This window comes from Chiloscyllium plagiosum, unplaced genomic scaffold (genome assembly GCF_037043375.1).
Source record: "Chiloscyllium plagiosum isolate Xiang-an unplaced genomic scaffold, Cpla_swu_hap1 HiC_scaffold_51, whole genome shotgun sequence".
Lineage (NCBI taxonomy): Eukaryota > Metazoa > Chordata > Chondrichthyes > Orectolobiformes > Hemiscylliidae > Chiloscyllium > Chiloscyllium plagiosum.
Genome location: NW_028270189.1, coordinates 39534489 through 39559217, shown reverse-complemented (window position 1 = coordinate 39559217; position 24729 = coordinate 39534489). Strand labels below are relative to the sequence as shown.

The 24729-nt window shown below is 40.8% G+C and overlaps 1 long non-coding RNA gene and 1 pseudogene across 2 annotated transcripts; both read right to left on the bottom strand.

Annotated features, from left to right (window-relative positions):
• Nucleotides 1-393: 393 nt before the first annotated feature.
• Nucleotides 394-1120, bottom strand: LOC148135213 (uncharacterized). Its single transcript, XR_015755527.1, has 2 exons — nucleotides 992-1120; nucleotides 394-852 (listed from the first exon to the last, which is right to left on the bottom strand). It is a non-coding gene; the product is annotated as an uncharacterized LOC148135213 (long non-coding RNA).
• Nucleotides 1121-3863: 2743 nt separating this feature from the next.
• LOC148135212 (Ig heavy chain C region-like) lies at nucleotides 3864-22963 on the bottom strand (annotated as a pseudogene). Its single transcript, XR_015755578.1, has 7 exons — nucleotides 22837-22963; nucleotides 22378-22710; nucleotides 21139-21207; nucleotides 10367-10672; nucleotides 6986-7297; nucleotides 4734-5039; nucleotides 3864-4279 (listed from the first exon to the last, which is right to left on the bottom strand). The product of XR_015755578.1 is annotated as an Ig heavy chain C region-like (transcript).
• Nucleotides 22964-24729: the final 1766 nt, after the last annotated feature.

Sequence of the window (24729 nt, the reverse complement as noted above, 5' to 3'; positions counted from 1 at the left end):
TCTGCATTACTAACCCAGGCTGCCCTGACATTGGGAGTACTTTTAGTTTAGACAGTGTAGAGAAAACCTTCAAGCTCCGTTGTCTGCCTTTTTTCGGCTTCTGGTGGAACCTATAAAATTATCATGAGGTGACCCGAGGCCGTGACCCTTGGTGCATAAGCGGAATTGTTCTCTAATCATTCTGCCTCTGGAGTGTTCCATCAGGCATATCGTGTGAAAGGCGCATTTACATTAGTGGGCTGCATGGTAGCGCAGCATTAAACTAAATGACTGGATAATATACATTCAAACAGAACAAGCGAAAGTATTTGGCTGGGAAAGGAGTAGGATGTGGGTAAATGTATTATTACTGACTGGCCTTGAAGAAAGAATTAAGCAAACTCAAGATTAGTGCATATTCATTCGAGATTTATTAACCATTTCAGAAAGCATTTTTATCCAAAAGATTGATGTAAAAGCTAACAGAAGTGAATATAATGGCTGGATGCCACATTGAGACGAGAACACATGCGCTGTGAGCTGGGAATTTTCTGTACATCAGTAACAGTCACAAGAAAGGGAATACAAAGGCTCATCAGAAAGGGTAGGCAACCATTCTGAGTAAGGAACAAATAAAAACAAAACAAACGGGCTTCAAACAACTGGGAAGCTACAAATTCTTCCAACCACAACCATATCAAAGATATCAAAGTAAGAAGGAAAATCCATCAATAATTGTCTCAGTTACACGCTGATAAACTGAAGTCATCTCACTGTTAGAGTCAGCAACAGGACAGATTGGAGATTGGGAATTCAGAGACCTTGATAAGCAGATCAGGAAAATCAAAGGGGTCCACAACTCATTCACTTAACCTGGAAAAGAGAGAGAAAGCAATGACGCAGATGTTTATGATCAGGGACTTTCAGATTTAATGTTTTTTCAATGGCACACTTAGAGATTTCACAAAACATATCGGGCTGCTTGGCGTGAGAAAGATGTGATTATTCTCACCTTCACCAGAGTGACGGCAGCGCTGTAGAAAATACTCAGGAAGAACAAGGTGATGAACGTGGAAGCAGTTGTCCAGATGTTGCTGTTATCATCCTCATAGTCTTCAATCTAAGTGCGATCTATTGAATCTATGAATATAAAGCCGAGAGAACGCATTGAGATTGTTTATTGATCCATATCGATCTATCTGCATCCAAGTCATGTAATTGGAGACCATTACATCTTCATAAAGCAGTCAGGTATTTCTCAAGTGTGACTCTTATCTGTATCTATTAGTGCGTTATTGACTCAGCAAGAAATTACAAATACTAACTGCACATGTTCTTTCTTCATTGTCCATGTCAGAACGTTTTAAATTATTTTTCTTTTCATCTATTATTTAAGGATATTATTATTTGAGGAATGCTTATGACCAATGATGATTTTAATTATATCAATATATTTTAAATATAGGCTGTGACAGCACTTTAGTTGAAAATTGTGGCCAGCACTGAATAAAAGTTCAAATGTGATTCTCATCTTTTGTATTGGTGACCAATTGCTTGGCAAATCATGAATATAAGTGACATCACAGTCAGGACATTGCTTCATATTTTAGTTTGTAGGATCTGTATATTTAGGAATATGTTTTTGTACGTGTGTCCCTTAATTTATTTGATCTACTGCTTGGTGTGTTTGGTTTCCCTTTAATGTTTGTGTATGTGGTTATAAGAGTCTCTTACTTCACTCTAGCCCATGTTGGAGTCTGTGAATGAATAAACATATTCCTGTTCCTTTACTGCTGGTGTGCTCATGTGTTTGTGCACCGACATTTTGGTCTTTTCACATTGTGTAAGCATCATCATGCTAATATGCCACTTCGTTGCTGCCTATGCTTATCTTGTAATGTCTTTGTGAGTGTTCACTTTTCATTAGTGCTATCTAAAACGTATGCTTATGTGTCTGTTTCAGATCCTACCTACACTGGGTTATTTTCATGTTTATGCTTAATAAATGTTAGCATGCAATGTTATGTTTTGTTGGATGTTTATATTTAGATGATGATGTTTGCTTGTGTGGCAATCTTTCCCAAACCATCTCCTGATCAGCTTGTTTGTACTATTGTTTGTGGATACTTGCTGCTCCTTGTGCCCATTATCCTTATTTAATAAACGCCCCTCTATTTGTTCATCTATGCACTTGTGTGTCTGCATGTGAGACTCTGAATTTGTGTGTGCGTGTGATATTGTATATATGCTGATCAATGTGGTTTCAAAATAACTAATTAAGCTGCCTCTGTCATCGCATGTTTGTGATTCTGAAAATGGGAAAATAATGATATTAATGTTTATCTCTGTGCACTTACGTGCCTGTGTGAGTTGACATGTGTGAGGACATTTTTCAGATTTTGTATCTGTGTGTTCATGTGTGTATGTCTGTACGCATTGTGCTGTATGAATGTATATGTATTCATGCCCATTTGTGTGTTACCGTGTGTCGATGTTTCTCATGGTTATGTCTGAGTACCCCTGTTCATTTGTGCAAATGATTTTCTTTCGGAGTATGTGAGTTTTTGTATGAGCTTAGGTGAGTGTTCAAGTACCACTTGCATGTGTGGCTCTGTGCGAGTATGCGTGTGTGACATCTTATCTATATGCACATTTGAGTGTGCACATAAACATGTGTCTTTCGGTGAGAGCCCATATATGTGTCATTACGTGTGTATTTGCGATCATCTCTCTGTGTCTGTTCTTATACCAGACTGCAATTTTCATTATTCTAATTTATTGTTCTAATTTTAATGCATTGCCCATAATTAGATTTGACCTTGGTGTTACAGGAAACATTTCCCATCGTCGTGCAGAGATAAGCGTTTTATGAGCAACACTTCTGTTGCAGTGATAGAACTTCTGTCTCTGAGAGAAAAGGCGTGAGTTCAAATCCACACTGCCCCAGAGATAACATTTCTGAATATGTTTATTAGAAAATGTCTACTTGTGTTCTGTATGTGAAACAAAATGATATCAGGTATTCGAATACCAGAATTGATCCCATGTGTTCCAGAAAACTGAGATAAAATTATGGAATTCAAACTGGGATGATGCAAACACCAGTTTTGGATTATGGGAATCAATGTTAATCATTTGTTAACAGAGCCAAGCGTGTCTAACATGCTTCAAAGGTATTGTTTTGCATGGAAATGTAAAATCTTTGGACAGTAAGCAAGAAGCTGACTGTCCCTGTTAGCAACTGGGTTACATTACAGAGGACATCCACCATGAAAACTCTGCACAGGGAGCAAGAGGACAGACCATTCATCGTTCCCCTCCCCTCTGCTCCACAACAACTTATCTGTTGATTCTCTTTGGTGTGAAAGTGAAGATACATTCTGTCAACTCATGCGCTGGCGCAAGATCCCTGGCAGTTCCCCAGAAACAAAGGTTACATTCAAACTGTTCCGCACTCTTTACGATTGGTATGTTCCAATCAAATTTAATTTTAAAGTGTCTTAAATTTACATTTCCAATTGGTGCAATTTGGCAGTTTAAAACTGACATGAATTTTGTAAGAATGTCCAATTGGGGGAATCAAAACACCAAGTTCAAAACTCGTGCCCTACCCTTGACATAAAATGGACATTGTCAGATTTTGTCACAGAGGGATTTAGGATGGATAACGTCCTTGGCGGAATCCTGCAATGAGTGAGCTTTACTCTGTCTCTGACCCAGGGTGTATCTGATCAGGGAACATTAACTGCACAAGACACTCGTTCTAGACCTGTTAATAATCCACTTTAACTACACAGATGGAATGTAAGTCAGAGTGAGAAACAACTAATTCAGTATTTAACACACAACTGGAGGAAAAAAAACACTTCATTACTTCTGTTGAATTATTAAATGCAACTTTGAGATTTTTATTGACATGAATTAACAGTGTCCATCAGTGCAAGTGAAATGTTTACAAAACTCGGTTTACCGCTGGATTTATCGACTGTTCTGTTGATGATCTTCAATGGAATCGCTTCATGTCCCACCACACAGGAGTAAGAAGCACCGCTGGCCCACTCCTCCGCTGTAATGGATAACAGGCTGTAGATGAAGAAGGAGGTGTTGTCACTCTCTGCCATCACCTCGGTGTTCTTGTAGTTACTGGGATTCACCGGCTTGTCATTGTTTGTCCACTTGACGAAGATCTCTCGGGGGGAGAAACCTCTCACTAAACAGGTGAGGGAGAGAAACCTCTGAGCGGAGATTTCTTCTGTTGGTGGCAGGAGGACCGACACTGATGGCTCCAGCGGATTAATCACTGCAGAATATTGGAGACAAATATAAATCAACCAAAAAAATCCTGAACCAATATCAAAATTTCACTAAATATTAAAATACGCCATGTTAATTTGGGATTTATTCACTTTTGTTTTTTAAAGGAGCAGAGTGGTACACATTCTGTTCAGTAAAAAAAGGAAAGTTTAATGTGAAAGTTGTCTCCATGTTTCCAGCCCACAACGAGGACATTCTGGCAATTTGTCATTGCTGATGGTGACGTCACAACTCAGGCTTCTTCCCACCTTATCTGACTTAATCAGAGTACAATATCCTTTGGTCCAACTTTTCCTTAATCAGCTAATTAGCTATCCTGCCTTCAGATGCATCATTAATGCCCCCAACGGTGTTGGTTCATTTCCAATCAAAGCCTGTCATTGGTGTAACTGGATCTGGGTTACACATGGGATGCTTTGTGCTTTAATCTCACCGCTCACCTTTCTCCTTGTGGATGGAGTCTCTCAGCGGAGTCGGTAGATTCTGATGGTACACCACACATTCAAAAGTAACGCCACTCAGCCAGGCTTCAGTAGAAATGTCTAATTTGCTGATCACGCTGTCGGGATTCTGTCCAGGCTGCTCAGCAATCTCTGATTTCAGAGGCTTCTTTTCTTGTCTCCAGGTCACATTGACTCCAGAAGGAAGATTGGACACAACGCAGGTTAACGTCACCGTCGCCTCCAGTAAGACTTGTTCTACTGGCGGTGGGAGGATTTTAACGGTGTTAGGGTGGCACTCGGTATCTTCCATGAAACAAAAATCAAAGTCAATGAAAAATGCCCCTTTCTGATACAAACCGCCAATCTTCAGATTACTCCTTCACAGGGTGAAGTCACCACCTTCAAAATGGCAACTCCAACTATTGCTGAAACTATGCTTACTATTGTTGATGTATTTTGATCTGTGAAACATTTGTGATTACCTATAACATACCCTGTGTAATTATTCCTGAAGAACACTGGCTTTGTAACAAGTGAAACCTGTGAAAAAAGTAAAATCATCGAAGATACCATCATGTAACCCATGGAATTATCTTTCTTTTGGAGTTTGTCTCTCACTTAAGACCATCTATTGACACTTGTGACAAGAGTAATCTGAATATAATGAGTTCATTTCCATGTTCATAACCTTTAGGTGCAAGTGCTGCTGGTCACACTGACTGCCAAATCACATCCCAAATTTTGGACAGATTATAATAAATAATAATTATTCTCTTTGCAGAGTTCTAAAGTGTTACAGGAGTGGTGAACAGCCATGGAAATTCTGTTCATTATATTTAACGTGATCAAAAATACTTTGCGTTATTGGTGTGATGTCATTCTCTAATTTATGTCATTGTTCCTCGTGGGCTGTGTTTGGAATAGATCTGAAAACAAGACATTGAGTACAGCATTGGATATCGGGAAGGACACCCATCTCCTTAAGACTTTCCCTCCATTCAGTTAGTTCATGACTGGTCTGTACTTTCACTTTATTTACCAAGCTGCATTTTTAAATTTCTTCAAAAAGCAGGGGAGAAAAAAACAAACAAAAGCGTCTTAAATTAATCTACAAACGCGATGGAAATGTCACTAATTTTATAGACATCCACTACTCACTGTGTAAACATCGCCACCCCAAACCAGGCTAAATCAGCCTGTCTTGAGTTCCGAGTTCATTCATCCCTATTGTAGCATTCCCACCAGAATTTATTCTCCTGCCTCAGCCACTAATTACAGAGAGCATCTTAAAGAAGCTCAGTGAGATCACGTTTATCCCAGTTCATCAAATGTGATACCCACTTGGTCTGTGGTCTGATCCCATAAATGAAGTTAAAGAGCTCAGTACCAGATAAAAATCGATGTCGTACAATGTCCAACCAACAGGTCATTCCTGAGCAGGGAATGAAGCATTGAACGCATTTTAATTTATTCTCAAGTAAGGGTCACTGCATATGTTAACCACATCAATTTGATAGAGGATCAGAATAAGGCTGTTCGGCCAATCCAGAGTTTAGATCAGAACGATGCTGGAAAAGCACAGCAGGTCAGGCAGCATCCGATGAGCAGGAAAATCGACATTTCGGGCTAAAGCCATTCTCCTGCCTTCTCCCCGTACTAAGCAAGAGCCGATCTGTCTCTGGCTTGAGTACACACAATGGCCTGGCCCCCACAGCCCTCTGCAGCAACATGTTCCACAGACTCATCACCCTCTGGCTGAAGAAACCCTCACCATCTCAGTTCTAAACGGTGCCCCTTTGACCCTGAGACTGTGCCCTTGGGTCCTAGTCTCGCCTACCAGTCAAACACCTATTCCACATTCACTCGACCTCAGTCTCTCAGTATTTTCTATGTTTCAATCAGATATCTCTCCAATATCCCCCCTCCACCCCAAACTTATCCTTGAAGCAGCTACCAGGCAAGTATTCAGCACTCTGAATGCCTCTCCCAGCATGGTCAGGCAACAAACTATTTAACAAAGCTCACTGTCTATATATCTATCTTCAACAGAGAGGAAACATGCTTTTCTGACTTGCCAAAAGGTTGAATTATGAGCAATGCTAATGTAACACTCAAACTGAAATGAGATACGTGGCATGTTGGGAAACGAGAAGCTGTACCGTGCTGTTTACTCCGCCTGATAAATTAGTGTGTTTGATTCACATCAGAGTTCAGAATGATTTGTAGCTCTCTCAGTCTGTGTCTCTTACCCTGGAGTGCGGTGATGTTTTTACTTTGAGTGTTCTCTCCATGAGTGACCTGGCAGGTATAGACCGCACTGTTGTACCATTCACCATAAGGGACCATCAGCCGACTCGTCACCGAGAAGTTCCCGTCCGCCTCACACACGGGAGACGTGAAGAAGCCAGAATCCAAGCGTCGGCCATTTTTCAACCAACTCACGGAGATTGACTTCGGATGGAACTCGATGATTGAACAGACGACGGTTGCAAACTTGCTGCTTGCGATTTCTTCACTGGAGCTCACAGTTCGGAGAAGGGTTGGTTGGAGAATATCTGGACCTTTAGGAAACACATCACATACATTATCTGACGAATTTCATAACAAATACAATCAGTTCTCATATATCAAGGTTTCTTGTGGTTAATGGACACAGGAATCATAATTGTGCAGAGTGCTGGAGAAGCTGGGATCCACACAGAAAGATCAGCAGGACAATGTGAAAGGCTAAAGTTAGAGCACACAGCAAGGGAGTCAAGGAGGCATAGAAACTATAGGCCGGTAACATCAGAAGGGAGATAGCAACGTTGGATGGTATTCGTTTTAATGACAGAGTCTGATGAACAAGGCAGACGAATTACTGGCATAAATGAAGATATGATGCCGTTGCTATCACGGAGACATATTGAGAGCCGGGCAGGAGTGGCTATTCAATATTCCAGGATTTAGTGCCTTCAAGCGAGACAGGGAAAGATGGAAAAGGATGGGGGCGGGGGTGTGCGGTACAGAATGTTGTTTCTGTCGCAATTCTGACAAGAGTATTTTAGGCTGTAAAGAGAAATGAAATCATGGATACCTCCTTGAACAAAGGCAAATGGACAGTACTTCAAAACCAAAACACAGCAAACATAACTACTGGGAGAGCACGATAGACCTTACTATTGGTCCAAAAGACCAAGTGCAAATACATGGGCAAATTTCAGAGACATGCAAATTAAATAGGGGAATGAGAAAAGAGGTTTTTAACTTCCTCAGCATAGGCTTGGATATTCATTTTGTCAAAAATTTACAGGGAGCACAATTCTGAAAATGCCCCCAGGAGAATATTTGAACAAAGTATGTGTTCAATACAGAGAATTTTACCTTGCAAGAGAGGGGTGAATCTGAACTTAACTTTAGGGAATGAAGTCGACCCAGTGGGTAAAACATCAATGGTGGAGCACTTTGCAGACAGTGATGGTAAATCAGTTGGATTTCAGATTGTACTGCAAAGAAATAGAAATTGGCCCAAAGTTCTGAAAAGGGGAAGGACAATTTTAGTAAGATCAGGTAATGACTTGACCAGAGTGGACTGGAAGCTGTCACTTATTGGTAAATCTGGGTCAGAGCAGTGTGACACATTTAAGAAAGAGATAGGAAAATCACAGGGAGGACATTTCCCAGGAAGCCACTGCGTGTTACCAAGAATGCAGCGGGCTCTGGACACCAAAGGGCATGGAGGGGGAGATAAAGAGAAACAAGGGAGGCTTCCCGTCTATACTGAAATCTCAAAACAATAGAAACTAATATGGAGTACAGAACGTGCAAGGGGGAGTTTGAAAGACAAAGGAATTAGAAGAGCAAAAGGGACCATGAGAAAATAATAGCAGTCAAAATAAAGGAAAATATTTTTAAAAGTTACAGACTCATTCATAATAAAAGAATTATTCGGGAAACAATAATGCCCATTAAGTGTTATTATTGGAGTGGAGCCGGAGGATTTGGTTGTGGTCAAAACGAATGTGTTGTGTCAGTGTTCACTAGTAAGAGGGACAGTGTGGGGACAGAAATAATGGAGGGGTATTGTGATGTACTTTCAGAAATTAGGACAAATGACGTGATGTTCTGTGTTGTCTTGCTGAATGAAAAGTGGTTATATTTCCAGGGCAGGTGAAAAGTATACCAAGCGGTTGAGCGATGCAAAGGATGAAATAGTTGGGTCGCTGACAATAATTTAGAATTCCTGTCTGGCCACAGCAGTTGTGCCAAGTGAGTGTAGATCAGCTAACGTTGCACTGTTATGCAGGACGAAGGAAGGGATAAATAATGAAAACACAGATCTGTCAAGCTAGTCTCAGTGGTAAGGAAACTATTGACAAGTGAAATTAGTCTTCATTTGCAAGATAAATCAACAATTTTCAGCACGGTTTTATTGAGAGGAAGTCACGTGTAACAATTTGATAGTAGTTTTCATAGAGATAACTCGATGTCCAGATGATAGCAATAATCAGAGCCAATGGGATCCGAGTTAATTTGACAGATTGGATCTAGAACTGGCTGAGTGATGGGAGCAGGGGTTAATAGTCATCGGGTGTCTGCGTGACTGGAAATCCTGGTGTTCTGTAGGGATTAGTGTTGATTTCCGTGCTATTTCTCTTACATACCAATGATTGAGACTCAAATTTAGGAGGATTAACCAGTGAATTCACAGATGAAATGAAAACTGTCATGTTGGTAAGTCATGAGCATAATGGCTTTAGATTGCAGGAGGATATAAACGGGTTGGTTGTATGTGAAGAGAAAAGTTGCAAATGGAAATTATTCTGAATAAATGTAAGGTGATGTAATTCGGCAGAAGAATCTGTGAGGTATGACGTTTTGAATGGTGGAACCCTGGAAAGGCCTGAGGATCTTTGGTGCATGTACCCACCGATCCCCTATAGTACTGTGTCGTCTGGATAAAGATGCTAAGAAAGTGGGAGGATATTTGCTTTTATTAGCCGAGACATTGACAATGAAGAGTGGTGAGATGATACTGGAACTTAATAAAACACTGGTTAGGCCATACTGAAGCGTTGTGTGCATGTTATGGAAGGATGTGATTGCACTGAAGGCAGTATTGATGAGATTTGCCAGGATCTTGCCTGGGTTGGAGGGTTTTAGTTATGAAACTAGTTTAGATAGACAGGGGTTTTCCTTGGAGCAGAGGAGAATTAGGGAGAAGATTATCATGATGTCTAGAATTATTTTAGGCATAGACAGGGTAAACTGGATGAAACCTTTCCCCTTGATGGAGAGATCAATGCCTCAGGGGCACAGGGTGAAGGTAAGGCCAGGAGGTTCCAAGTGGATCTCAGGGGAAAACAAAATCAAACAGAGGGTGGTGTTAGCCTGGAGCTCAGCACCTATAAGTCATGTAGAGACTGAGCCCCTCATAATAAGTATGAAGTATCCTTGCAAGGGCAAGTCACACAAGGCTGGCACATGAGACTGGAATAGTTAGGTGGCTGTTATTGATAGGCGTGAATTGGGTGGATCAAAGGGCCTTTTTCCTGTGCTGTATAAGGTGAGTCTGTGAAAACGGTTATACATAATGCCTTCTTCATGTTAATCACAGATGATCTGTTTATCTCAGTTCCTACAACACGTACCTGGACATGGCATTTCTTTGCTCTTGTGTGTCCCGCTGTGTTGAACCTCACAGGAGACTTTGCTGGGGCAATCTACCGCTGACCCGGGCAGGGTTAACTGGCTGCTCAGGGTGTAGGTTCCCTTCTTGTTTCTCACTGATGGGTAAGTCTTCAATCCAGTCGTGATTAGCTCCCCACCTTTCTTCCAGGTTACCTTGGTGACGTCAGGGGAATAGTCCATCGCCAAACAACCAAAGATCACAGAACCGGTGTTGTGCTCCTGACAGGAGGAGACCAGGTCATAAAGCGTGGGGGGAGATGGTGTCTCTACAATAGAATGACCAATTGAGCATGTTAGTTTCTGTTAATTTGACCTTATCAGTTACTCAAATGTATCCTCAGCTGTAAACGTTTGCCAGTATGCTCCCGCTGAAGTCGACAGCATAACTGGGGTTTATTTTTGTTTCCTACCAGTTGCTGATCATGATCATTGGTTCCCTCTTTAGAAACATGCCCTCGACCTTGACCATTGCCATATAATTTAGGAAGAAGAACATCCTGATCCCACCCCAGTAACTGTTTGAAGATCTCACCAACTGACACTTTCACTGGATTGCTGTGAAGAGCAGAGATGTTTCACAAAATACAAACCAAGGAAATGCAGATTCATCGAAATTCTACAGTGTGTGCAAACAGGCCATTTGGCCCAACAAGTCCACACCCACCCTCTGAAAAGTAACGCATCCAGACCCATTCCCCTACCCTGTTATGCTACAGTTAACCCTGACTAATGCACCTAAACTCCCAATCACTGAACACAACATTTGCAATTCCCCCAACTTGCACATCTTTGGAGTGTGGGAGGAAACGCACACAGACATGGGGAGAAAGTGCCAACTCCACACAGACAGTCACCCGAGGCTGGAATGGAACCCGAGTCCCTAGCACTGTGAGGCAGCAGCACTAACCACAGAACCAGCGTGCTGCCCCACGAGGTGCCGTGCTGCTGGAAATACCCAACAGCTGGCAGTACCCCCGGAGAGAAGTCAGAGTGAATCATAGAACATAGAACATTACAGCGCAGTACAGGCCCTTCGGCCCTAGATGTTGCGCTGCCCTGTCATACTAATCTGAAGCCCATCCCACCTATACTATCCCATGTACGTCCATATGTTAGCTCAATGACGACTTAAATGTACTTAAACTTGGCGAATCTACTACCGTTGCAGGCAAAGCATTCCATACCCTTATTACTCAATGAGTAAAGAAACTACCTCTGACATCTGTCTTATACCTATCTCCCCTCACTTTAAAGTTGTGTCCCCTCGTGTTTGCCGTCCCCATACCTGGAAATCAGGTCCAGTGAGCCTTCCTCACTTATCAATGCAAGGTAGAATGTTCTCTCTGGGAGGGAGGTCACTGCAGCAGCAGCACAGGCAGGAGCTGAGCACTGGGACGGGGAGGATGGCTGTCACGGCTGAACTCATGCCAATTGTCTGGAAGTTGAAACATCTCATTTACAATTATCTGAATTCTGGAGGCCTCTGAAAAATGGAGGACTATTAAGGTTCAGAGACTTTGGAGTTTTACAGCTGAGTATTTACGGAAATATGATTTGAGAAATGAACAAGTAATCTTTAACTTTAATAACTATCAAACTGACACACAGTTCACCACCAAACCTCATGTCTCAGACTAACCACTGCACTTACTCTGTCTAGACCTAAATTCCCACTCACATTGACAAACGCTACCCTGCTATACACCCATTCATGCCCGGAACACACTACCCCTATCACACAAAACACATCCAAGGCAATCCATATTGGTAGTGTCGCTGAGCAGAGAGATCTCGGTGTCCATGTACATAGATCCCTAAAAGTTGCCAGCCAGTTTGATAGGGTTGTTAAGAAGACATACTTTGTGTTGGCTTTCATCGATAGAGGGAATGAGTTTCAGAACCACGAGGTTAGGCTGCGGCTGTACAAAACTCTGGTGTGGCTGCACTTGGGAGTATTGTGTACTGTTCTGGTCACCACATTATGGGGAGAATGTGGAAGCTTTGGAAGAGTTCAGAGGAGGTTTACCAGGATGTTGCTTGGTATGGTGGGAAGGTTTAATGAGGAAAGGATGAGGGTCTTGAGGCTGTTTTTATTTGAGAGAAGAAGGTTGAGAGGTTACTTAATTGAGACATAAAAGATAAACAGAGGGTGGACAGTGAAAGTCTTTTTCCTTGAATAGTGATGGCTAGCAGGAGAGGACATAGATGACAGATGTCAGAGGTTGTTTCTTTACTCAGAGAGTAGTAGGGCCATGGAACACACTGCCTGCAACAATAGTACACTCGCCAACTTTCAGGGCATTTAAAAGGTCATTGGATAAACATATGGATGAAAATGGAATCGTGTAGGATAGATAGGCTTCAGATTGGTTCCACAGGCCAGCGCAACATCGAGGGCTGAAGGGCCTGTACTGCACTGTAATGTTCTATATTCCAGATGGACATATGATCTCAATTCCTTTCACTCATTTACACTCCTGCCGCCCTGCACCTGGCCAATGGTGAATCTGGCCCTGACAGGACCTGGCACCATCATTTTCACAACCTCGGACAAAAGCCCACTACCCAAGACGTGAACTCAGTCCTTGATCACTGACCTCTCATCTTACCCAAGTCAACCTGTGCACATTGCATCCCAGCTCCTTTCACATCTGTCCTTTACCACCCACCATTTTGCCAGACTCCGAGCTTTGCATTTTGACAACACGTCCCCCTGTCACTTCATTACAGTGACCTTCCACCCCCGAAACATCCTGGAACTCTGCCCACCGCTACACTAACCAGCCTGGCACACTGCCCACCTCTGCACTAACCAGCCTGGCACACTGCCCACCTCTGCACTAACCAGCCTGGCACACTGCCCACCTCTGCACTAACCAGCCTGGCACTCTGCCCACCTCTACAATAACCATCCTGGCATCCTGCACACCTCTCCATAAACTAGCCTGGCAAAGACAGACCTCCTGCATTTCAGCTCAAACTACCCCTCACCTACCAAGCACAATTCGACCAAATTATCCTGTGACCATTACCACTTACCTTGACGCCACCTTGCCAGACAGAGTTCATGCCAGCTTACCCAGCAGCCAGCGAACACCTCACAGCCTACCAGCCCAAACTCTCCCACATGCCTAATCTAGCCCCTCACTTGCTCTCCACCTTCCAACTTTGAGCCTACTCCACCATAAAGTCAGTGAGTCATAAAGTCGTACAGCACAGAAACAGTTCCTTTGGTCCAGCTCATCCATGCTGACCAGAGTTCCCAAATTAAACTAATTCCACTTGCCTGCCTTTGGCCCATATCCATCCAGACCTATCCAGTTCCTGGAGCTGTTCAAATGTCTTCTAAATGTTGGACCTATCTCTGCATTTACCACTTCCTCTGGCAGTTCATTCCAATGTTTTGGACAGGTACAACATGAAGCTACAACTCCTGCACTCAGTGCTCTGACCAATGAAGGTACATGTGCCAAACACCTTCAACACACTAGCTACTTGAGACAACGCTTTCAAGAATCTATGAGTCTGGACCCTCAGGGCCCTGTGTTCAACATCACTATCCAGTGCCCTACCATGAACTCTGTAAGTTGTGACCTGATTTGTCTTCTCAAAAAGCAACACGTCGTATTCATTTAAATTACACTCCATCTGCCACTCCTCAGCCCATTGGCCCAGCTGATCAAGATCTCATTGTAGGTTTAGATAACTTTCACTGCCAATTATAACACCAATGTTGGCGTTACGTGCAAACTTACAAACCATGTCCCATTCAATGTTTTCATGGCTTTCAACAAATATTGTACCCTGTTTGCCTTTCTCCCACATATCCGGAGCATTTTTTAAGGATTGAAGGAATCTATCTCCTTATTGAAATCATTTAATGTTTTGTCCTGAATCAATTTCTGTGGTGGAGAATTCCAAAGCTTCACCATTCTTTTGCTGGAGAGCAAACAATCAGGTTCAATGTTATCGGTGTGTTGGGAAGTCTGGTGAGCAGCAAGATTCATGATGATCCCATGAATGGAATAGCATTCTAGAGGGGCCGAGGGGCCTTCTTCAGCTTCCAGTTTGCATGCTGACATGTCCCTCCAGCAGCATGTTCCAAAACTGTGATCCTTGAGGATAAGGGCGCACATGCATGTAAATACTTCACCTGAAAGCTCTCCTCCAAATTAGACTTCAACTTGACTCTCAACTATTTCTCTGCCGTTTCCTCTTCCTCAATCACAGCCATGGGACTCACTTCCTAACAGCGCTGTGAATGTGCTAATACCACACAAACTTCAGCAATTCAAATACGCTGATGATAACTGGTTTCTCAAGTCTGACACTTCCACACCTGTCTAGAGATTCAAACAACCACTGGAAGAATTGAAAATTATTTGAGGCACTTGTGTGTCTACACAAGATGACATGGTTTCCTTTTGTGTGATTTGACTGTGTTTTCACTGAATGAACAGAGCTATTTCTTAATCATGTAATAGGAATGAAGCTTCCCTCATTTTTAGCAAGGCAATCACACATTATATTTCCTTATTCCAGGGAAGTATAGTGTTAAATTAAAGAAATATGATGATTGGGATGTTTCACTTGGAAATTGTCAGAGATTTAAAGTTTACTTTCAGGAGTAATTAATTCCAGCCTCATTGTGTCACAGTACTCACAGGAATGTCTTTCTGAAATGGTGTCTCCCTTTGTTACGGGCAGTGGAATCAGTAAATCTGGGATAGTTTTTGCTTGTTAATCAAAGGTGTTGAAGCGTTTTAACCAAAGGGAGACCTGTGGATTTAGCTCACAGATGCTCTATGATCTAAGGAAGTGGTGGAAAAGCTCGAGGGGTTGAGTGCCCTCCTCTTGCTCCTACCTTCCTATCATTGTGTCATTCATTAAGCTAGCACTGGCGGCGAACACTTTTTATTAAAATATTTCAACAAATTAATTGTTTCACACATGCTTTAAAAAAAAACATTCTGTTGATTATTTGGAACGGGATCATTGACATTCTCTATTTGAGTGATCAAAATAACTTCCACCCACTTACAGCAGCCACTGCGCTCGGGAGTGTGTTGTTACTTCATCATAGTTTCTTGTGAAACTACAGCTCGAGATCAGGGCGCTCAAATTCAATGATTCTCTAATATTTAATATCTCTGAACATTCGCAATTTGTTCAAATGCATCTTTTCTCTGAAGAACGTGCTTCATCGAACACAACTTTTTTCAATGAAACAACAAACTTTAAATGCTAGAAAACCAAAATGGAGACAGAAATTTCTGAAGAAACTCAGCAGGTCTAGCAGCTCCTGTGGAGAGAAGGCAAGGTTAACCTTTCGCATCCAGAGACCCCCCCCCCCCCCCTTCACCAAATTGTTTTCATGTTTTTGGCACAAGAGCTCACACCTGTTGAGATAAACAGTGATTACGTTGGCTTGACTCCTGTTGGAAAAAGAATTCTTAGCAGAGGTACTGGATGGTCTGAGATAGCAATTGAAGACCAACTGAAGAGCTATCACCATCTGATGCAAGTGTTGGATTCAGCAGAACTCCCACCGTACTGAACAATCCAATTCAGCTCCAGCACTGGTTTAATATAAAGTAAACCAGCCTAAGCATAACCTCATCAAATATGCTTCGAAAATGATTCATTCTGGATTAGTTATAAATGATATTGTCATAACAGCAAGTCAAAAGCTGGGATTTCTTTGAGCACTTACTCCATTAACCCCATCTAGCGATGCCCAAAAGCTTGTGAACAAATATTGATCTGGAAAAAGCTGCTAACCACCAAACTTCTGTTTAATATCTAAGAGACACAAGTCAGGCCTGCGATTGAATAGATTTCATTGGCCTCTGTGAGTGGAATTCCAACAAACACCCAGACATGTCAATCTGCTTTCTTGCACTGAAGTAACCTGATAAGAGATTGTGTTACATACCTCTCTAACAGGTTGTAAGTGAACACAGGCCACCTGGCACAGAATCAGGGACTCTCCTACAACATCACAACAGACCTGAACACAATGAGCTTGACACTATCACGGAGAACACAGTCCACATGTTTTGACAGTACATAAACCATGTTAGTTATTATCACCTTCCAACAACCAGGGATTGTTCCAGAATGTTTGTACAATGAAAGTTACATTTCAACATTTATCCAAGAATGCTTTGACAGCAGCTCCAAATTGTTCAAACTCTATGGGAACTACAGAGGAATAAATCTAGGAATTGCATTGCCATCAATTCACTGTCACTGGATTCCAACCTCGAACTCCCTTCCTCTTTCCCCTGTGAATGTTACTGCACCAGACTGTCGACTTAGTTTGGAAAAGATTAAAATGTGTTGAAGTGTAATATGACCGTTGCCAGTGACATTAAAAGCTGATAATAGGTTTTCAAATAATAAGATGCAAAAAAATTCTGATTCTACATTGTGTCACGGAACATGTCCTGCATAACTGAGGCACAAAGAAAATATGCAGCATATTTCCCTCTGCCTCGCTCAATCAAATATCTCTTGTTGCCAACAACCAATTTCAAAACTCTTGCTATCTGCCTTTTGTTCCTGAAACGTTCGTTCTGATTGGAACAACTTAGTCAGGGTTCTCAATTCTGAGGCACCTAATCGAATATTGTATTTCTGGCAGATAAAAGTGGTTTTGAAGCGCGAGCTGAAATTGAACTGTCTGAGATTCAGGTATCCGAACTGGACAATTTACAAATGGTCAGGACCATTGACAAGTTAGTCAGACATAGCACTGAAATAAACTGGTAAAAACAATGACTGCAGATGCTGGAAACCAGATTCTGGATCAGTGGTGCTGGAAGAGCACAGCAATTCAGGCAGCATCCGAGGACAGGCAAAAATCGACGTTTCGGGCTTTTGCCCGAAACGTCGATTTTGCCTGTCCTCGGATGCTGCCTGAATTGCTGTGCTCTTCCAGCACCACTGATCCAGAAACTGAAATAAAATGCACAACAGACTTAATCCGAGAGGATACATTGCTCAACTCCTCGCGTCAAATATATTCACTGTAATTGAACATTCATCAGAGGAACTAACCAGAGGATTAATGTGAACGAGAATGAGTTCACAATGAACATAAATAACCACTGAGTTAATAAACTTCATAAGTCATTGTATTTAACAAAATTATTGAGGTGGGAAATATCGCCAATTAAAGCACAGATCCGGAGGAAATGGATTATTCTCTAAATTATTTTTACATATTCTTAAAACGTTCCTTGAACTGTGGAGATTTTGCATGCACTGCATAAAGTCAATACTGAATTCCAGTGTGGAAAGCATTTCTCTGGATGGAATTAGGGCAAGATCATTTTCTTGTTAACTGCTTTTAATGAACGAAAATGTTTAAAAAGGTATGGATTGAAAACATGCTTCTGTCTGGAGTTGCCCGCTTTAGTGGATGTCTAAATAAATGTGGGCACTGCTGCCTCACAGATCCAGGTACCCAGGCTCGGTTCCAGCTCGGGTGACTGCCTATGTGGAGTTTACACAATCTCCCCTGTGTCTGTGTGGGTTTCTTCCCACAATCCAAAGATGTGCATGTCAGGTGAACTGGTCATGCTGTATCGTCCATCATGTTAGGTGCATTAGTCAGGGGTAAATATAGGGTAGGGGAATGGGTCTGGGTGGGTTACTCTTCAGAGGGTCGGTGTGGACTTGTTGGGCCAAAAGGCCCGATACATACTGCAGGAAATCTAATCTAAATGATTGTCACACTTAACTAATGTGAGCAGATTCCTTCCGATCACTACATTGCAATAAAATCGGTCAAGTATATTAATTAAAATAAATATTACTCTCTTTTCAGTGTCTGAATAAACAATGTGCTCTGTTATCCTCTAGTTCATGTCTTCTGCAAATTTGTGAACTCTGCATCCGTCTGAACACATCGATGTAAAATGAATTCTCTGCGTTTGCAGCAAGCACTCCCATGGTTTTAAAAGTAGGGCTCCTACAGTATAGAAACAGGCCGTTTGGCCCAACAATTCCACACTGACCCTCTGAACAGTAAGTAGCCCACCCAGACCCATTCCCCCTAATGTATATTTACCCCTGACTAATGCACCCTAACCTACACATCCCTGAACACTGTGTGCAATTTAGCAGAGCCAATCACCTGACCTGCACATCTTTTGGACTGTGGTAGGAAACCAGAGCGCCCGAAGGAAACCCACACAGACACAGGGAGAATGTGCTAACTCCACACAGGCAGTCACCTGAGGGTGGGATCGAATTTGGGACCCTGGCACTGTGAGGCAGCAGAGCCAACCACTGAGATACCATGCTGCCCTGCGAGGTCATGAGTGGATTATTTTAATTAATTCGAAATTTGGCCTTGGTCACATAATTTACGACAGCAGTTGTTTCGAAATAATGACTCCTCAGTTGATATTTTGTTGGAAAATGTAACTATTTATTTAAAATGCACAGATTGGGAACACCTAAAGCACTGTGCAGATTAAATAATTCAGTTAATGTTTTATTTTATCCTGTAAATCCAGTTTAATCAGGGACATAACAATTAATTAACTCAAGTTACGTGTGAAACTGATCAAAGCAGTGAAACTGACCTGTTCTTCATAGAATTGAGCAGAATTTCCAAATGGTCTTTGCCAATGATCTTTTCCAGCCAGAAAAATATGTATGTAGTGTACAGCGGAATTGAAAGGTGTGTGTTGATCAATTATAACACAGTCATGGCATTTTTGCTCAAGAGCAAGAACTATTAGAACATTAGACTTTTGGAATTCTATTTATATTTCTCTATGACTTGTAAACTGTTTAAAGACAGACCTTGTGATTGAACTAGATAGTGGGGTTCTGAATTTGGATTGTAAAGCATGGATTAGATTAATCCTTAATTATTACTTTTAAGTAAAAATGGCGCCCGAAGGTATCTGTTTTCCCTTCATTTCTAAAACCTTTGCGATTTGTCTTTCACTTAATAATAGGCTTTATGAAATTTCACCTCGCATGCTGATCGCAATGAATGAGGAACCTGGAGCGGTTCACTGTCACCAACCGTGTTAACATTGCAAAAACAATGTAGAAACCAAAAACAGTTTCCCAAATATAACATATTTAATGTTACCCAAGCACAGTCCCTCCTCAACAGATCAACGATCACCAGATAACAACACGGTGTGTTTGCAGCGGAACTAGCTCTGCAAACATTTTCAACAGAACCAAGAACATGATGTAACCTCACAAAAAAAAACAAATTGAAGTCTAACAAAGCTGCTCAGAATCCAGCAAACTAATGATTAAATTGAAGAGAAATAACAAGTCATAACAGCAGCCTTGTTTGTAAGGGGACTTAACACTTAAAGCTGTAACGTTTCTGGCAACAGTTCAATTTATTTCCAACCTGTACACCCTTCCTGATCATGGCAATCTTGTGCAGCGCACAGTAGAGCGGTTGAAGGCATATATTGATTAATCACTTCATGGTCAAAACAAAATTACTGAATGGACAAATATTACCACATTATAATTTTAAGTTAGTTTCAATTACATAATCTGACCAATTCTGCAATTTCAGATTTTAGTCCCAAATTTTATTTTGAATGAGGCTACTCAAAACAAAATTCAGTTAGTTTACAATTAGAACTGAGTTTTTTTTAAAAAGTCAATGCATTAAAAACTCGTTTTTTTCATTTCTCACACTTCCGGGTTTCTGCCTTAAGTTGTTTTTCAGACCGTTACAAATGGATGTAATGTTTTCAATCAAGCAGAGAAAAATGTGTCATATACGTTTAACAAATGCAGAAATGATTCATGAAAAGCCAAAGAACTTCACAAATATTGGGAATGAAAAGTAATCCAGAGAGTCAATCTCCTCACCAGAAAGAAAACACCGATTACAGAAAGCATAAAAACGCTGATCAATTTCACAAACTGAATAAGATCCAATCAACTCAATTCAACAGAATCAAGGAAAATAAAATCAGAATCCAATCAACTCAAAACAACAGATTTGAATGAAACATAATCAGAATCCAAACAATTCAATTCAACAGAATCAAATAAAACAATTTCAAAAGCCAATCAACACAATTCAACAAAACCAAGTAAAAACAAAGTCAGAATCCAATCAACACAGTTCAAACCGAACCAACTAAAACAAAGCCAAAATCCAATCAACTCAATTCAACAGAATCAAGAAAAACAAACTCAGAATCTAATAAACAGAATGCAATATAGCACCGCAAGAAAATTTTATGACAGTTTCTAACCTGCTTGTCATCAACTAATTAACAAAATAAATGCGAAAATATAATCAGGGTAAGAACATATATTCAAGAAATTAATAATGATATTTTAGCATATTTTAATCATGTTCAGTAATGTCTCGAACATCTTTGAATTCTTAGCGTTTGTTGTTGATAATAAAACTCACAGTCAGGGTGTCACTGACATTAAACATTATTTATAGCTGACTGATTAAGAGACATTAGGTGTTTCAAGTAACCCAGCCACACAGAATGCCCATCTGATCAAAAAAAGAGATACACCGAGTAACTGACTCCATCATCCCCATTGTAACTATTTGCTGAGCCTTAACTGAAGTCTGTAATCAGTCTGAACAAAAATCAATCCGAACCAAACCAAACTCAGCACAGAAACTGAGTTTCATTTAATTCAGAAATTAGTCACATGAATAGAAAGTTTTTAAAAAGTCACTAAGAAAGTTCAAGGGTCTTACCTGAAGTCACTGTCACCATGGTCCCTTGGCCCCAGTATTCAAGATAGTCACAGTGTTACATTCTCTGGACTGGGTCACACAATAACTAGCTCTGTATAAAACAAATCAAAAATCTGCCATCATTTTAAATTTTCAGAACCACAGGCAAAATAAAGTCACGATAAATCTTCATCACATAATTGTGCTAGTGAATTCTGAACATTCTTGATTAATGTTAATACTGTTTTATACTTCACAGAGTAACACATGAGCTGATTCTCAAAATCCCCAACTGGTGTATCGATAATTACCCAACACTTTTACAAATTAAATAGTGATACTGGCATTAAACCGCACAGAACTAATACTGCACTGCAAGTTAAGACGGTTTGTAGAAGTAATCACTGACTAGTTTCAAACAATGGAGGCTGAATAGCTTTTTGTATTGATCATAATTGCAGTGTCACTCCAGCTATATCACTGTGAGACACGTTGTGTCAAATACTATGACAGACTGTAAACTGTAAAATGCAGAGAATTTCTTCACTTCCTAGAAAGCAGTGATTCAGACTCCTCTAAAAATGATTCAGTGTGTTATTTCAGCTTTTACAATCCATTGTATTTTGAAAGCTTGGAATACTTTTCCAGGTTTGGTCTGTATTTAACTTGACAATCGACACGAAGAAGGTAGAAAAAAAATTATACATTGTACAAACTAAAACTACCGGATTGCGTTTAAATTGCATCTCACATTATTTCTCGCTCCTGCCATGGTAGAAATCAGCAGTTTGAGATAAACACTTGTCAGTGGTTTTTGTATGAGGTTGTCGCTGTGCACAACACTGTGACCCACTGTAGTATCACAATGATGTAGACTAGTACACTCATTCTCTGTTCTTTACTCGAGGTCTCAATTTTCATTTGAAAGAGCCATTTAGTTCTGATCATGTTTAGAATGAATGCCATAGTTGACATAACAATTAGCAGTGATTTCCTGAGCTGTCAGATATATTAAAACGAACATTTTGTCCGAGCATTTAATTGATGGAAGTGTTAGCAGTACATATGACATGCCCAAAACATTGTCCCATTGTGTCACCAGTTTGCTAGTTTAAATGATACATTTCCTCTTTGATAGTTTTGTAAGAGGCAGCCTGAGGTCTACTTCAGATTGCAGTTGGTATAATTGCATTTAAAACTCGTACTGACCGTCAGTTTATGATGGAATTGACAAAATGTTCCCTCGAGCTGTTTTTGAACGGGTCCAGCCCTGGTTCCTCTCGCTGTGGTCTCTTGCACAGTAATAGATGGCGGTGTCTTCGATCTTCAGGTTCCCCATGTCCAACGCGAAAATGTTGTTTGAAGTGTCTTTGGACGCAGTAAATCGACCCTTAATCGCTGGTGCATAGTTACTGCTGGCTGAACTATAGTAGTACAGCAGCCACTCCAGACCCTGTCCGGGAACCTGTCGGACCCAGTACATGCTGTAGCTGCCAAGATCGAACCCGCTGGTTTTACAGGTCAGTTTCAGGCTGCCTGCGGGACGGCCAGTCTCTGCCTCTGGCTGGGTCAAAACAACCTCCGACTGGACACCTTTAAAAAGAAAACAAATAAACCATGAGCATTAATGTTGGTGATATGATGGCTGAGTCTTTTACATTCCTGCCGTAGACTAACATTGAGACAGTCACAAGAGAGACTTGAACAAAAAACACTCACATGATAAGAAAGTCAGTAACAAACTGAGGAAAAGTGTCGACACAATCATTCTGATAACTTGTGGGAAGCGGTTCTGCTAAGATCTTTCTAAACAGATCCGACCCAGGAGTGTTGAATTACGGTCCAGTGCCCAGGATTTATCTGGCCATCGGAAGGGGCAGGCTTATAGCTTCCACGTGTTGGTTTCCTGCTGGAGGCTCAGACTGGATCCTGGTATCAGCTTGTACAGCCCGAACACATGGGGTCATGTCTTTACATGAGGTTCTGCTTAAACATGGACACATACATATCTTGGGATATTGGTTTTGCTGAATAGCTTCTTTGGAAGTAAATTTGAGTAGCTTCAGGTCTGTTTCACATGATAGTTGCATGTATTTTGTTTAAAAAAAACAAATTCAACTGGAAGTTAGCTCACTTTATTTCTACATTCATTCACAAGCAGATAAAACTAAAATTAAAGTTCAAACATATTACTAGCTAATAAAACAGTTGAGCTTTTCTTCCCTGGATACTGCAAGTCTCTGTCGCACTAAAAAATAACATGTAATTCATACTAAACATTTCAAAATTCAATTTAGGCAACGGAATACAGAGCGTGTCCAAAGTGATTATATTTAGAATATTCAATTAGAAGTTAACTCCCTTTAATCCTACATTCCACCACAAGCAGATAAAGCTAAAAAGAACTTCAATAATATTATTAGCCAAAAAAATGAATGACTTTATTTTTGCTGTCACTCAAAGTCTCTCTCACATTACAAAATAACATACCATTTCTAATCTGCGTTTCTAAATTCAGTTTCGGCAACCTAATATGGAGCATGTCTAAAGTGATTATGTTCAGAATGTGAGTGTATGTCACTAAATAGTTTGGACCCGGAGATTAGAAGCGCCTCCTTACATTGCAGAATGTCTCTCCCTGCATTTTTTTTTTCAAATTGCTCCGACACTAAAATGCACAGTAAAGGAAAGCTGTGTGCTTGAGAAACAAAATGTGAGTCCGCAGTGATACATAACACCGAGGTAAACTTTTGAAAGAGCATCTAATGAACTAGAACAAGACAGTCCATAACTTTTTTTTTTAAATCCTCAACGTCTAAACCATTGCATTTAACAGTCTGTGTACATCAGGAATGTTTGGTTTAGTTAGAGAGTATTACAGTAATAATTAACACGAATGTAGGTTATAAACAGTACATTTCTCTGCTCACTGATAGCTCTGACAGGGCAGTTAACTCATAAAAATCAGCAAAAATTCACGGTTACACTACACCAGTATTAACCATGTATAAAGGACCCACTCAGTTTTAATGAGATACATGAATCAGAGAATGGTGTAACAAGTGATGTGAGTTTGAACCAATTGAATTTTGTTAATTTACTTTGAGATGATAACAAATGTTACTGCAATGTGGGATTTTGGATCCATTAACTTCATTTTCAGGAGCTTTAAAGATACTCAATAAACAGACTGAACTAACCAGAACGTCACTGCATTCAATGTCCTGTTTTCTGATAGTCATACAGTGAATGCTGTATTCAGTGACTTTCCTTTTAAAGGGAGAAATACCAAGTGAAATGTGTCCATTGTGAGTAAATGGGAAAATTTAGTTTGTTTGGTAGGATTTTACTTTAGTTGATTCATTTTCCCTTTAATCGGCCGGATCCAATAGTTGGCAGCAATTAAGCTGACTGCAGAAAAGGTCCTTGAGTTCCCAGTTTCATTTACTGGAAGCAGGTGGAGTTTCTGCAGTGGATCAAAGATATTTTGTCTCACGGTTGACCAGTTGGTGGAAAGCCAACTGCAAACTATAACCACCGCCTCCGCAGAAACAAAACGACTCAGCAACAATGCTGGAGAAAAGTTTATTTTCAGTTGTGTAACTTGGAGAA